The sequence below is a fragment of the Dipodomys spectabilis genome, unplaced genomic scaffold (genome assembly GCF_019054845.1).
Source record: "Dipodomys spectabilis isolate Male_0828 unplaced genomic scaffold, ASM1905484v1 ptg000314l, whole genome shotgun sequence".
NCBI lineage: Eukaryota > Metazoa > Chordata > Mammalia > Rodentia > Heteromyidae > Dipodomys > Dipodomys spectabilis.
This window is the reverse complement of record NW_024870991.1, coordinates 1-16,206: the sequence shown is the minus strand read 5'-3', so window position 1 is coordinate 16,206 and position 16,206 is coordinate 1.

Below are 16,206 nucleotides of genomic sequence, written 5' to 3'. Positions count from 1 at the left end.
GAGGCAGTGGGAATAAGCTGTATGGTGGTTTGGTTTAGGCGGGTAACATCATGCAGCAGGTTTGGGGTGAAGTTTAAGTACTTAAGGGACCAAGGGCCTTTGATGTAGTTATTAAGTTCAGTGACATTGGATGCAGGAGTGGAAAGCTGACAGACAGAAGTAGTCATTGCATTATATAGTCCTCCTTGTTGTAATCGAAGAAACGTGATCTGTTCTTGGAGCAAGTCTATTTGTTGTTGGAGCACAAGGAGGCCTCCCTTAAGATGATTGGCAACTTGTAAATGTTGTAATTCTATGGATGAGAGTTGAGGGATGAGCTGGTTTATCTGTTGCACAGTGGACATGCGTTGGGACAGCAATATAGCAGCAGTGGTAGATGAAGCAACTGTAGCGATGATTTCGGACCCGATTGTAATGATCAATCCTACTGCTCTTTTAGTGCGTGGGCGAATCAATTGAACCTGAGAAAACTGAGAGTCATTAGTAGCCAGAACAATAAATGGGGGAACACGTACCAAACCGGCAAAAGGCTATGAGTCATTGGGTTGCCAGTGATTGCTGAGAGTGCAAGTAGTGGAGGATTTGTCTCCTAGACAAAAAAAGAATGAGGCTCTAACCACTACCATTCCTGACACCTGGTTGTATCCATATCGGTTACAGCGATGAGTATTGGCCAATAGGAAAGGGGACAAATCGAAGCAGGGATGTGATGAGCAAACGATTGGCATGGGGGCTCCTAGGTCTCCCAATCGTCCTCCTGAAGAGTCAAAAAACTCATTTAGATTTTGAGGTTTGGGATCTTTTTCAGATTGGTTGTATATAGCCGGGTAGAGGGACAATGTGAGCTCCCCAAACACTTTGCCTTGCCAGGAATTGGCACAAAGGCTAATCACTAATTCCTCAAGAGGAGTGCAAATAGTGCCAAAGCTATCAAACTCCCTGCGTGGGCACAACTGCATGTGAAAATGTATGTCAGTAGCCTGATTTCAATTTTTTTCCAGTGGGACAAATGGGGTAGGGTCCTGTGTAGTTCCACCATACCATCCCATGCGTTACTGTTGTGAGGGGGATGGTACAGCCATCAAATTGCTTTATCATCTCGTTTGAAAAACAAAAAGAGATGGCTCACTTTCATCTAAAAGTAAGGTTTGTTTTTGATGCCATAAGGCATCTGCTGAGAAAGGAAGGCCAACCCTGCCATTGGAAGAAAGCATTTGAGGGAAGGTGGTGGTAACTTCCCTTACCATCATTAAATTTGGGGGCTGGGCACTAAAGTTATCTTACCCTGCCCTGCAGCAGATTGAGAATTGGTTGTAATAATGGCACACAATAGGAAGAATAGAGTACCATGCCCCGGGTCAGGATCTGGGGCCATAACCTGGGCTTGTTCAACCAATATCTTTAGGTCTCCCCAAGTGTTGGCATGGGCTCTACCTCGAGGTTTGTGTCTCCTCCTCCTCGCACTGTTCAAGCGTACCTGATGCATCTTGTGCTTAGGTGGTGACGGTTGGTCAGACAACTCCAGCTGGGATCCAAACAGGTTTATCACTCATGTCTGGAAAGATACAAGCAAATCCTCTCCCTTGTGCCATTAAGGGAGCAGGGCCCTCCCATTTTCTTGTGATGGGGTCCCTCCATCTATCCAAAGGGACCAGAGTAGGTGTTTCATGAATCCCCAGTGCAGGGAAATGGGGGTCCCACATGTGGTGGGTGTGAGTGTTAAAAAGTTTTTTACTATAAGGCAATAATTTAATTGTGTTTGGGGATCTTTAAGCCCTAGCCCCTCCAGTTCCCCCTTTTCTTTTAAAAGAATGGTCTTGATTTCTTTATGACTGTGTTCAACAATGGCTTCGTCTTGTGGGTTATATGGAATACCTGTCTGGTGTGTAATGTTCCAAAAGGTACAGAATTCACAAAAATGTTTGGAGGTGTAAGCAGGGCATTGTCTGTTTTAAGGGTCCTAAGAACACCCATAATTGTAATGGCATGTAGCAGTGACTTAACAGCGTGCCTTTTTGTTTCACTGTTAAGGCTAAAGCAGTTATAAAGACTGAGAATGTATCTATGCATTCAGGGATGTATTTTTGTTTACCTAATTGGGGGATATGGGTTATGTCCATTTGCCATGTGCTATTGGGTCTAAAGCCTAGTGGATTTGTTCCCATGGCTTGATGTGATCTTAAGGGTAAAAGAGGTGCACAAGAGGAGCAGGACCGAATCATGTGCTTGCATTGTTGGTGTGTTAAATCAGAAAATAACTGTTTGATAGTAGCTGCCGATAAATGAAAATGACCATCTAACGTTCAGGCCTGGTCCATGCACATATTTGTTAGTAGTACAGTTGGTGTGACAGCACGATCAGTGGCTTCATTACCAGCAGCTAGGGGTCTGGGCAGGTTAGTATGAGATCTAAAGTGTTGAATGTACCAGGGTTGGACACGATTGTCTAATATATTTTGTAGTTTACACATTATTTTTGCTACATCATGAACATCATCTTTTAATAAAGCTCCAGGAAGAATGGCAACAGTTTGTACAGTATATAAACTATCAGAAAAATTATTAAGTGGTTCTTTGGGAAAAGATGTGAGGGCGAGCAAAATAGCCAGTAATTCAGCAACTTGAACAGACAGTTAATATTTTTGAAGCATGTATTTTTTTAGTATTGGCATTGTAAAATCCATAGTTTTGTTAACATCTGTAAAAAGTACAATGGCTTGATGGATAGGTTGCCCATTGGGACGAGTACAACATTTCCCTGAAAGTGGGAGTTCTTGGGTAACTTTTAAAACGAGGTTTTTGGGCATATGATTATCAATGTTAAAATAGTAGTGGATGACTTGTAAGGCTAATGCCTCTTCGGTTGTTAGGAAATCAAAGATTGTTTTTGTACTGGGGCATGTAAGATGGTCAGGGAATCGGCCATAAGTTTGACGGCATCATTCCGCACCTTTGATGGCCAGATTGCATAGCATGGTAATGGATGTGTGAATTTTTGGTAATTGGGAAGTGGCAAGGTATTCCCATTGTAACACACCATGGGTTTGCGTCAGTGCCGCCATTAGGCCATTATTATTTAATATAATTAGGTTGATTTCTTGGGTGGTATCTAAAAACACCAAGGGTGTTGAACATAATCAATCAGCGATTGTTGTGAAACTTGTTGAGCATCAGGTGAAAGTATAAGAAGGGAAGTTGAGTCAGAGTGTCCTTGAAGCAATTGAAATAACAGTTGGAGTTGTTGGGTGGGGAGACACATAAAATTGCATACCCAGTTGATATGTCCAAATAATTGTCGTAATTCAGTTAAAGTATATTGGGATTTAATGACAATATGAGGCCCATTTGGGATAATTGTTTGATTTAAATGGTATTGAAGATAGGCGTAAGGGGCTTTGAGTTGAATTTTTTCAGGGGCAATATTAAGGCCCAGCACTGTAAAGTTCTCTTTGAGTTGTGTTAAACAGATTTGCATGGTTGTAGCATCTTTATGTGCTATTAAAAAGTCATCCATGTAATGGACACAAATGCATTTGGAAAGCAAAGTCCTAATAGCATGGGCAACATACATCTGACATATAGTAAGGCTATTTTTCATACCTTTAAGGAGAACTTTCCATAGATATCAGTGAGTATGTAGTTGACAATTAGGTTCCCATACTGAGAAGGCAAAATATGCTTTATCTTTGGGGTGTAGGGGGGTGGAAAAAAGCAGTCCTTAATTTCAATAATGGCAATGTGACAATCTTTGGGTATTGCAGAAGGGTGTGGAAGTCCGGGTTGAAGCGTTCTTATCTTTTGTATATGACTATGGAACGTAGATCATGGAGAAATCTCCACTTTCCTTAAGCCCTTTTTTGGATAATAAAAATGAGGAATTGTGGGGACTGATGCTAGGTTCTATGTGTCCCTTTTTTACTTATTCCTCCACTAGAACCTGGAGATGAAGGAGCTTTTCAGAGGAAATAGGCCACTATTCAACCCAAATGGGTTTGGTGGTGTCCCGTTGGAGTGGAACTGGCTCTGGTCATGCAACAGTGGTCATTAGAATTGGGGGTAGTGTGGGTTATTAATGGCTCGATCGGTTATGATGTCTTCATAAAAAGCCTTATCATCTGTTGTTACCAGAGTACCCATATTGGTGAGGACATCTCTTCCCCAAAGATTGCATGGAAGGCCAGGGCCAACAAGAGGTTTAAAAGCCCCGGTGGCCCCACCACAGTCTTCCCATCTTACAGGCCATTGGACATGGAGGGTATCTGTTTTTCCACCGACACCTTGTATGCAGGTGCCAGGAATTAGGTTCCATCCCAACCCTTCTACTTCATCTTTTCTAAGGACTGTACAGTCAGCTCCTGTATCAATGATGCCCTTAAATTCTGTTCCATTGATTTTAAGTTTCATTCTAGCTTTTCCATTTTGGATAGGAATAATCCATAACACTTGAGGTGGTGGCTGTTGCCTTTGTCCTATTGGGGTCGGGGTTGAGGACTGCCGCTCATTTAGTTGAAAGGCTGAGTCGTAGAGCAGCATTCAGAGGTCCAATGAAAACCCTTTTTGCATTTACGACATACAGAAGGAGGTTGTTTTCTTTTGGGTGAGCCCCAGAGTGATGGGCAATCCTTTATAAAATGACCAGTTCTGCCACATCCCCAACAAGGTTGATTTCCCATTCTGCCATTAGGGGGCGCGCAAGCACTGGCAGTCATAGAGGCGAAAGGCAGCGCAAGGGTACTCACCATGAGTTGATGTCCCCAAATCTTTGGTGGCTAGGATGCAATCAGTGATCTCCATATTTCAGGGGCAATGGCTTTTCTGCATTCCTGTGTTACCCCTTCCCATATTAGGCTCTTGATTAGCGCATCTCAGGCTCCAGCATGGGATACTTTCCAGGCCACTGCTTCTTGAACAAAGGCAACGAAGTCAGTGAAAGGATCATTGGGACGTTGTATGACGGGTTTTAGTTGTTTGTCCCCTTCTTTAGAAGGGACTGAGGAGACAACCCTCAACGCACAGAGGCGTACTTGGTCAAAGTACTGAGGAGGTGCCACTGCTTCTACATCAGGAGATGCATAAGCTGCCTCCCCTTTTAAACAACCAGGGTCCCCCATGGCAGCATCCTGCCCTCTGGTAGTGATATTTTGTGTGCTTTTTTGTTCACATTCATCAGAAAAAGCAGCCATCCATAAAATGAAGACCCTGAAGATAATGCTGTGTTCATTAAGCTCTTCCAATCATGGGGCAGTTAAGATCAATTCTAAGGGTTTCAAGCATCTGTTGAGCATTCGGGGAGTGTAACCCATCTTCCTTGACAGCGGCTCAGTATTTGTCAATTACTTTTGGTTCATAGGGGTACCATTGGTTAGGACATCAAGAAGTTCGGTGGACGTTTACCGAGAATATGAACTGGGGTTCATTTATAGGCTTGGCTGTCATTGCCACGATAGTTGTGGGGCCCATGAACAACTGTTGTATTACATGGGGAACAATGGGTTTTTGTTCTTGGGCAAAGTTGGATATCTCTGCCCAAGGATACAAAGTTTTCTGAGGGGAGTTCCCAGGCTGGCCTAAACAGCCAAAATAAGTGATTAGGCAGGCTTCCTGGGACTGATAGTGTGGGGGAGGCAGTTTTACAAGCATAGCTGGCTAGCCCCCTGTGTCACTTGATAGTAGAAGTTGTTGGTTATCTGTGTTCTTGCTGGAATTGTTTGTTGTGTCACAAGAAGATGGGAGTGCTTGAGCAGCTTCGCCATTTTCCTTTGTTCTGTTTCTTCTTGCAGTGAGGTGTTAAATGCCTGCAGAGTTTCCCCTTCTTCTTTCCCTGATAGACAGGCTTGATTACCTACTATGATGGGGTAAAAGGTTAGGGGCAGCTCAGCACCTTCACGGACTTCCTTTTTATGAGCTGCCTGAAGGACGTGGGTCCACCTGTCTGGATCCCAAATGTCCCCGGAGTCAATCCAGGGACATAATTCACTCACTATTTCCCACGTTAAACTAGCTTCCTTTTGTGATACTTTTATCTGCCTACTCCAGAACAGGGCAACAAGTGCTCATTATTGAGGCTCTCGTGCTGCGGGGGGAAGGTTGCCCATAGAGGCACTAACCTTGCACTAGACCCTAGACCATCTATCTGCCAAAAGCAATCGAGACCGTCGTTAGGCACCACTTGTAGTGCTAGTCTCTGGCAGGAGGTAAGCGTGAATGAAGCACGCAAGGAACACACGTTGGGAGAACAGGCTTAAGCAGGTCTCGTTTATTTCTGCACAAGGTGGTGATTTTAAAGCCCCAGCTTTTCCAACCTCCTGAGTCCTTCCCAGTCAATTACTTAGCAGAGAGTTGCTGTAAGGCACTTGTGATGAGCAATGCTTGGTGACAGGCACAGATTGGTCCCCCGGGGGAATGTCGGGAGTATGGACAGCTCACGGATGGCAAGCTAGGCAGACATGCCTGTGGATCATGTCTCTATGAGCAAGAAGTGTGCTTCAACTGCTACTCTAGCTGACTCAACCAGATCTGACTGGCTCTACCCACCCCACATCTTCATGGCTTTCATTTTACAACTCTTTTTATTGGATGTGGAATTTATTTTCATGTCTTCATTCAATCTGTTTTGCATTGTGGTGATCTAAATAGGCTCGGTAAATTCACTTTAGGAAGCAAAAATATTAAGACAATGTATATCAAAAAGTTTGGCCTCCCTCCACTGCTAAAGCCAATATGCTTAGCTAGGGCTTCTAAGTACTCGTTTTCTTGCCTTTTCAATTTGCTAAATTCATTTCTGATCCCAAAACTTTTTGGCTTATGTAATAAGAAAAGTCTTCTCTATCTCATGTTAATAAGGATATTATATTTTGTGAGCTACTAAGAAATGTGAAATCATTGATTTCAAGTATCCAATCAGATTTTTTTCTGTGGTTCAGGGCTTCACGTGCAAAGACATTGTAGAAAGTGGTACAAACCCATTACCTTCTTTCATTGTTGAGGGCACTTTCTCCCTAAATATTTTGACCCAAATTATCTTTTTCAGAGAATTACTGTTTGGTAATTAAAATCAATTCACAAATTTTGATGTCTTTTTTTAAAAGAAGTTTGAATTTAAATTCCACTACAACCTTGTTTCACACAGTAAGAGTAGATTTCCTGGGTAAGGACAATTCTCAAGGGAACCTACAGGATTTATAGCGAGGTTTCTGAGGTTTGTTTGTTTAGTGTGAAAATGAGCCATCTTCACCCACATTGCTCCCTGTCAGCTAAGTCTTCATGGATTACTTTGCATGAAAGCCTATTTTCCTAGGCAATTTTAACTTTTCATAATAGGCTAAGTTGTTAAAAAGTTTGAACAAATTAAAATTTACCTGTTATAATTTTAAAACTCTTTTGAAATTCCTTTATTAGAATCACGAATTCACCAATCCTAACTCCACCTTTACCATCAAAAACAGTTAACATGTTGTTTTCATGGTATAATAATGAAACTATTATTTTCCAGTGGCTATGTTATGCATATATATAACATTATAAGCTGATTCTGAGAAAAATGAACTCCAAGATATGGAAACAGAGTATTATTTGCGGTTGTTGTTTTTAATGTACTATGTGATTTCTATTTTCTTCTGGGTTTTCCCCATATGCTTTATTCCCTGCTCTATTTGATTTTGGTAGCCTGTGTATTGTGTATATATTTACCTTAATTAGGGAAGGGAAGAGGAACAACAAAGTGGTGAGACAAAGGACAAAGGCAAACCAATGTAATAGCAATACTCACAAGACAATATGTTGGAAATGTACATTACAACTTGTGAGGGATATTGGGGTGAAAGAAAACTGAAGAAAATGAGGGAGGGAGTAACAAGTTTGCAAAGTTATGTATTCACTACCTTAAAGTTGCTGTAACCCCACTGTACATCACTTTGACAATAAAATTAAATTTTAAAAATAAGCTGCATGAAACAAAATTAAACTGTATTGGTATAGTAAATATTATTCTTTATGTAGTAACTTTAAAAAATCAATATTGTTTGGCATCTAATTTGAAGTAATTATCCCTTTTTAATCAGAGGACCATCAACTTGAATGCTATCTGACTAGACAATATTTTCACAATATGATTACCAATATTTTGAAAAAAGAACATAGTACTTTCTCATATTAAAAGCGAAAACACTTTAATTCTATGGAAACCTATAACTTTTAAAAGTAAATAAGTAGTTAAAAAGACAGGATATATGTGTTCTTCAACATTCCAATGACTAATAACTACTCATTTTCAATTCCGGAAGATTCCATACCTGAGAGATTCAAAACAGTACCGGCTTGCATGGTATGTAATTCTGCAATAGATGCATTTTCAAATGGGTTGTTACAGATTGAGATTCAACACAAAAATAAGCACATTCTGGTAGAGGATAAAACTAATTAGCAACGGTATTAATTCTTCAAGAGTAAGCAATTGTTTATCACAGTAAGCTATTATTTTTATGACCACCAATCCCAATATTTATGATATAGAGACATTCTAGCCCTACAGTTTAGAACTTTTAGGGTTCACCTCAAATTTCCCTTAATTCACATCATGAATAGCTTATCTCTATTGTGAAAAAATACAACTCTGCTAATGTGATGCCATACATGTTCTGGAAAGAACACCACAATAAACTGGTTTGCATCATTTTCCCACCACTGATATACTTATGATTGGAACACTTACAAATATTATTTATATTTATACTTTTTTAACTATCATACAAATTGTGGATGCTAAGATCAGAAGATTACAGTTCAAAGCTCACCCAGGCAGGGAGATTCCCTAGATTCTTATCTCCAATAAACTTATCAGCAAAAATCAGACACAAGTGGCATTGAGGTTGAAGTGGTAGAGCATGAGCCTTGAGCATAAACAGGCTCAGAGACAGTGTCCAGGACCAGAGTTCAAGCCCTAGGACAAACCAATAAAACAAAAACAAAAATAAAAACAAACCCCAAACCTAACATTTTTCTCATTGTATACAGTGGCAAATAATTAAGGAAACTGCTTCCTGTGTTACATACAGGTATAAGAAAGAAGATGTCACACGATTATTCTCTTCATACCATGTTATACCAAATCCTCAAAAAATTGCTCTTATTACAATTTATAAATTAATATCATCAATTTTTGGCAACTCTGTCTCCAACATTCACATTATCATTTTATACATGAACTATTTTAATTATCTATTAACTAAATTCTAATTATAACTCTCTTGAAAGAATATTCTAGGCAAGTAGAATGCAAAATCATTTGTGAATTTGTCAATTAAACCCTCTACTTAAAACGAATTTTGTAGTATCCTAAAGAATATGAAATTACAAACAAAATCAAAATATTTATTTTAAATCTAAATTCTAATTTAGCAAGATCCTCATAATCCTACATTAGATGAATGTTATTTTTAGATGAATTATTATTAGATGAATTGCTATTTTTCCAAGCTTAAGATTTTGTAATCCTTCATCATTTCTTTGGGATACAACAGAATGATGATTACTTACTTTTTCAAATTTTGGATGGGAATCATGAGTCATTTTGCATCTGGGAATGTTCTGTAACGAAGAGAGAATTTAAAACACAAGTGAGGATTAAGTATGAGTTGCATTTCAACAGGAAATTTGACTTCTCAAAACATAATGAGAAAATTAGCCAAAACTTACAACTATGTATTCCTTTCTTGTTTGTTTTGTTTTATTAAGACAAAAGTATACTACCTGGTCCAGGGAAGGTATCACTATGTGATTCCACACTCTAATCTCCTGTGGTAATCTCAGTGCTAGAATTCGAGGCTTGTATCACATTGCCTCGCCATAGTTTCTTGGTCTATTTAATCTAGATACAGACTACCAATTCTGAACTTCTCCAGGGATATTATACACCAGAGTGACTGTTCAGACTGTTTATCTACTATTTTCAAAGATGTTCTAACATTTGACACGGATATGAATATTTTCAGATGCACCTGCGGGGTCTCTGATTCATTCCTCCATGGATGCAATCCCTTTAATAATGATTAATTGACTCTCTTACTATCTCTGGTCCCTACCTATGTAATATTCTCAAACTTTTTTGAAGGAAGTTCACTTGAGGACTTTCTAATATTAAAAATTATCACTTGATTCTAGTTTTCTTCAGGATATATAGTCTGTTGTTTTCTAACTTTTCTACACATTCTGAGAGTTGTTTCATTTGTTTATTTGTGTGTGCACATATAAATGCCTCTGTGTGTATGTGTATGTTTGTATGTATGTATGCAAAATCCTCAAGCTCTTATTCAGCAATCTTGCTCATAACTGATATTCCATCACCTGAGCCATTCTTCCAATCCAGCTTTTGGTTGCTTTATTATATGTACTGTTGCAAAGACTGTTCTGCCCAGGCTGCATGTAAACTTAACTTCCCAGACTCCTTTACATTTTTAGGTTTTATTTCTCCAGGAGTATCAACTTTTAAACTACAAATATTTTTGTGAGGGTAATGTCTAAGCTGTAGCCTAGATTTTTAACTCAAGAATTCTTTTTTGTTGTTGTTGTTTTGGTGGGTGGTCCAGTCATGGGACCTGAACTCTTGGCCTGGGCGCTGTCCCTCAGCTCTTCAGCTCAAGGCTAGCACTCTACCACTTGAATCAAAGCACCATTTTCCGCTTCTTTCTTTTTTGCTTATGTGGTGCTGAGGAATCGCACCCAGGGCCTCATTCATGCAAGGCAAGCCCTCTACCACTGAGCCACCTTCCCAGCCCCTAACTCAAGAATTCTTATAAATATAAATGAACACACACATTACATATCCTGAGTGTACACTGTTCGAAATGTGATTCTAAGCTGGGTTGTGGTGAGATATGAGGATTGGGGTTCAAAGCCAGGCCAGGTAGGAAAGGCCCAGAGACTCTTTTCTCCAATTAACTAAAAGAAAACTGGAAATGGCACTGTGGATGAAGTGTAGAGCATTATCCTTGAGCTGAATAGCAGAGAGACAGCTCACAGGCCCAGAGTTCAAGTACCAAAACCACGGCCAACAAAAAATATACATATTTAAGTAAAGAAAAATAAAAGAAATGTGATTTTAGCCACCAGTTCATTGCTAGTATAATCCCTGCTCTCACAAGATGAACATTTTTTCCAGTTAAATCCATGCTCTTATATAAGACTTGCTTTGGAAACAGGATTATTCTTCCATTCTACTTTCTACAAAGTTGCATGATTAGCAAGCATGATTTAGAATGAGATTGGCCTCATACTTCATGTTCCACGTATGAGTCTTGATTTCTGTATATCACTCCCATAAATCTACATACTGGAATTGGCTTTATTGTTTCAATGTTGTCTTATTTGTAGTCTTCTATATTGTATTGAACACTTATACTTAAACACAGAACTTCTCTTTCTCCTATTATTGCTATTGTTTCCCTTACTGTCAGCTCATGTCCACTTGGGAAATAATGAACAGCACATACACTCACAAAAAGAATGTTCTGAGAACCTTCTTCCCATTTAAAATTCGCTTTAATTTACAGAGAACTTACAAAATTTGAACTCAATGTTGTCATGTATAATGTATTTATAAGCAATATAAATTTCATATTTTCTCTTTACTAAGTTGTCTCTGAAACACGTGTTACCTCAGGCCAAAGGTGTCATAGAGTTATTTCAATGAAGCCAGAAAACATTCATTATACCTCAAACAGCACTATCGATTGTTACTGGAAGTAACTGTTACTGAATGTGGAAACTGACCCCAGGAGACAATGGAACATAGAAGAATAACAAAGTTCAAGTTTCCTTGTGCTTTCCTTTTTACTGTACAAGAAAAGTATCCCAAGGAAAGTATCCCAAGGAAAGTATCCCAAGAAAGTATCCCAAGAAAGTATCCCAAGAAAGTATCCCAAGAAAGTATCCCAAGGAAAGTATCCCAAGAAAAGTATCCCAAGGAAACTCTGTCCCTGGCTTTTTCGAGTGTGTTCTTTACTCATATAAAATTTTCCTGTTAACTTCTAGTTGAAAGTATTTCAAAAGGAAATAATGTACCATTTGAATGCCAGCATAGAACAAAAGGAAATAACGTTGATTTAAAAGTGTTCTCCTGCAAAGGAACAAAGACATGGAAGTTTTAAAGTGTCGTATGGATGGATATTTCACCCCTGAGATGATTCTCTTGATTCACGAGTCAGTTATCAATTCCTTTGGTCTGGTCCTGAGTTCTCCAGAGCAATAAGGATTCCAAAAAAGCAGGATCCAGTGAGTATGATCAGCAAAAGAAGCCTCTTCTCTGACCAGTACTCCTTTAAGGAGGGGCCCAAAGAAATACCTGTGATTTTTATTTGCTTGTTTGTTTAGTTTGTGCTGGTTCTGGGGCTTGTACCCAGAGGCTGGATCATGTACCTGAACAGTTGTCTTTCCTGCCCACCTGACCCCAAAGCTAATACTGTACTGCTTCAGCCATAACTTCACTTCTGGATTTTTGGTGTTCAATTTGCGATAAGAGTTTGACAGACTCTCCTTCCTGGTTTGGCTTTGAATTAAGTAATAAGAAAGCTAAGTGACATCAACTGTATAGACTTTTCTTTTGAAACAAGAAATATTAGATGAAGTTTATTTTAAAGCTAATGTTTGACAATTTTTAAATTTAATACATTAGTAACTCAGTACAAGTAGGTGCACTGAATCATTTTGAAATTATTTTTTTCTGCTTGAGAAGATTATTGATCTTGTCCTTCTTTTTCGGGAAACTTAAGGTGATATTTGCACTTTTTCTTGGTTGTGGGGCTTGAACTCTTATCCTGGGTGCGCTCCCTCAGCTCTTCAGCTCAAGTTGAGCACTCTACTGCTTAAGCTACAGCACCACTTTTGGGTTTCTCGTGGTTAATTGAATTTAGGGGTCTCATGGACATTCCTGAGCAGGCTGGCTTTGAACCACAATCCTCTGGTCTCCTTATTAGCTAGGATTATAGGCGTGAACCAAAAGCACCCAGCTCATATTTGTGCTTACATGCACTGAATGACACTATGTAGACAAATAATAGAAATTTGAATCAAATGATGGCATTTCAGCTTTTCAGAAAATTTGAAGTAGCAATAAATTTGTCCTCCTTTCCATGTTGTTTCATTAATGACTCATGAGCTATGGGACACTTACATTGGCATCCACTGCCATGTTTGTAGGTGTATTTAGTATCAGGAAATGTTCATAGAGAAATATAGAAAGACTGAAACTTTTAGAAAGCAAAGAATATAAGGTAAGATAAAACAGCACAGAAGGAGATACATTTATTACACAGAGATTAAGAAGTAGTCTAAGAGATTTAGAATGCTAAAGGCAATGAATAATAAGACTAGTTGATAACTACTTGTTCAATAACCAAAAATGGTTCTCTAAAACTATTTCTGGTATACCTTAGTTACTGTCATTTATTAATTAACTCTGGAGTTATTCCTTTTCTTCTGTGAAAACTGTTAATTTGTCTCTGCCGTTTTGGTGCCAAATCTCACTTAGACTACCTTTGTCATTGTGATTAGCAGTGACCACTTAAAAACCTGGAATCTTTGAATTTCCAGAATTAATCTTCACCTGACATATAAGCACATTCAAGCCATTAATTGCTGTGACCTAATGAACAAAACTTTTTCAACACAATAGCCTAATATAAGTAAAGTACATGAATTAGGGACTATTGTCAGGTGTCAGTATGGTAGGAGCATTTATATATTCCAAGTATGGGTTCTTTACTTTTTATTTACTAACTAAATGTTTTTTTGGTTTTGTTTTGTTTTGTTTTGTTTTTCTTTGCTAGTTAAGGGGCTTAAATTCAGGACTAAGGAATAATTCCTGATTTTTTTTTTTTTGTTCAAGTCTATCACTCTACCACTTGAGGCATGGCACCACTTCCAGTGTTTTTCTGTTTATGTGGTATCGAGGAATTGAACTTAGGGTTTCATACATGCTAGGCAATCACCTTATCATGAAGCCACATTCCCAGAGCCCTAAATGACTTTCTTAATTTGACATTACATTTTCATTCCATAACTATGAACCGTAATATTGGCCAATTGCTAGAAAATGATGTAGAAAAGAATACAATAAAATAAATCCAGTAAGGCTACATGGACAATGAATAACCCTCACAGTCTAGCAAGAGCACAGAGGGCTTACCTCATGTAGATGTACCAACACACTGAGTAAGACAGCTCCTGACCCAGTGCCCACCTCCAGAATGAATAGGTGATCTTGGGTTCCAGCCACCTGGGGACATTGGGCCACCTCCAACAGCACCCATTCAACCAGTTCCTGAGGGAAAGAGAGAGACAGAAGAGAGAGAGAGAGAGAGAGAGAGAGAGAGAGAGAGAGAGAGAGAGAGAGCCAGACATAGAGAGAGAGACAGACAGACAGACAGACGGACGGACAGACGGATGGATGGACGGACAGAGAGACAGACAGACAGACAGACAGACAGAGAAAACCAGAATTAGAGTTAAATCCGGTGCCAGTGGCTTAGAACTCTAATACTAACTAAACAGGAAGCTGAGATATGAGGATCATGGTTCATAGACAGCCCAGTCAGGAACGTCTGTGAGAATTTTATCTCAAAGAGCCACCAGAAAACTGGAAGGGGCACTGTGGGCTCAAGTGATAGAGTGCTAGCCTTGAGCTGAGGAGCTCGGGAACAGTGCCCAATCCTAGAGTTCAAGACACATGACTGAAAAGAAGTGAACTTCCCACCACAAGAAGTGGACTGAATAGCACCCATTGTCCTAGGGAGCATGGTAGAGAAATCAGGCCTAGCTTCCTGTGAACTTGAGGTCATAAGTAGGTCACCTGGCTTCTCTGTGCCTCGGTTTCCCCAGCTGCAAAACTGAACAAATTGAAGGACCTCCTTCCTCATGGTGATTGGGTAATAATGAAAGAGAGCCATGTTTAGGTTCATAATCCCACACCTGTTCAATGATTAATAACAGGCCCCACCTGAGCCCTTTCTGGTATCTTTCTGTCATATGCTCACAGAATTGCCAAAACCTTATCTGAAGACCTCTCCCTCTATGCCTAGCCATTCTCCAGAGATCTCTCTGTATAAATCCCTTGTTACCTCACAACTCTCCTGTGAGGAGACTGAGGTCCAATGGTTGAGGCCCTACCAAGAGCTTCACGTGTGGTCAAGAATCCACTGCTGTGGACTGAGTTTGGAATAATCCATCTAAACCGATAACTGAGCATGACACCACATGTCTACCATCCCAAATACAGATGACCAGGCTTGGTGGAGCATACCTTTCAGAGGAGAACCACCATCCAGTCTAGCCTGAGCATATATTTAGTTTCTATCTCAGAAATGCTCAAGACAGAAAGGTGGCTCATTAGAGCCAGGGAGAGGAAACAAGCAGGGGTCATGGTGTCCCAGAGGGGTGTTTGACTCAGGGTAGGTTGGTGTTGGGACACCCACTACCTGTGATGTTGGGAGAAGCTGTTGGCAGCTGCTCCAAATGGGGCAGCAGTGATGGTGGCAGCATTGTGGACACATGGGCCCAGAGCAGAAGACTCGGGGCAGGGACCAGGTCGGGGATTTAGGCCGGCTGGCAGCATACCATTGCCTGAGGTTTGAAACGTGGCACCGCATAAAGGGCCGGGTTGGGGTGGGACCATCAATTTTCTAATGTACTTCAAAGTCACCTGGAGTCTCTTCCTCACCACTCAGCCACCTCTACCTTCCTCAACTGTTGGTAGTATTGTAAACTAACAGGGAATTGCAGTGCTACCAGGCAGCATGGAATGTGGGCGTGGCCACCATTCTTGTATCCCATTGGTCGGAAAGAAGCATGAAAGGGTGGGGGTGTGGCCAGAATCCTGTGAAGCAAGCAGAATGGGGGGAGTCAATATGGCAGCTGTTCTCAAATCTCTTTTCCCAGGGTATTCTGTCCTATTCAGTTGGGGACAAGAGGGTGACCTGCTTTAGCTGGATGTCTACACAGATTGTTGTGTGTTTCTGTTTGTTGCCAGTCCTAGACCTTGAACTCAGGATCTGGGTACAGTCCATGAGTTGCTTTTATTCGAGGCTTGTCCTCTACACTAGAGCCACAAGGCTTCTGGCTTTGTTGGCAATGAAGTTGGACAGGGGTCTCAAGGATTTTCCTGCTTAGGGTGACTTTGACCATGATAATTGTATCACAGCCTTGTAAGTATCAAGG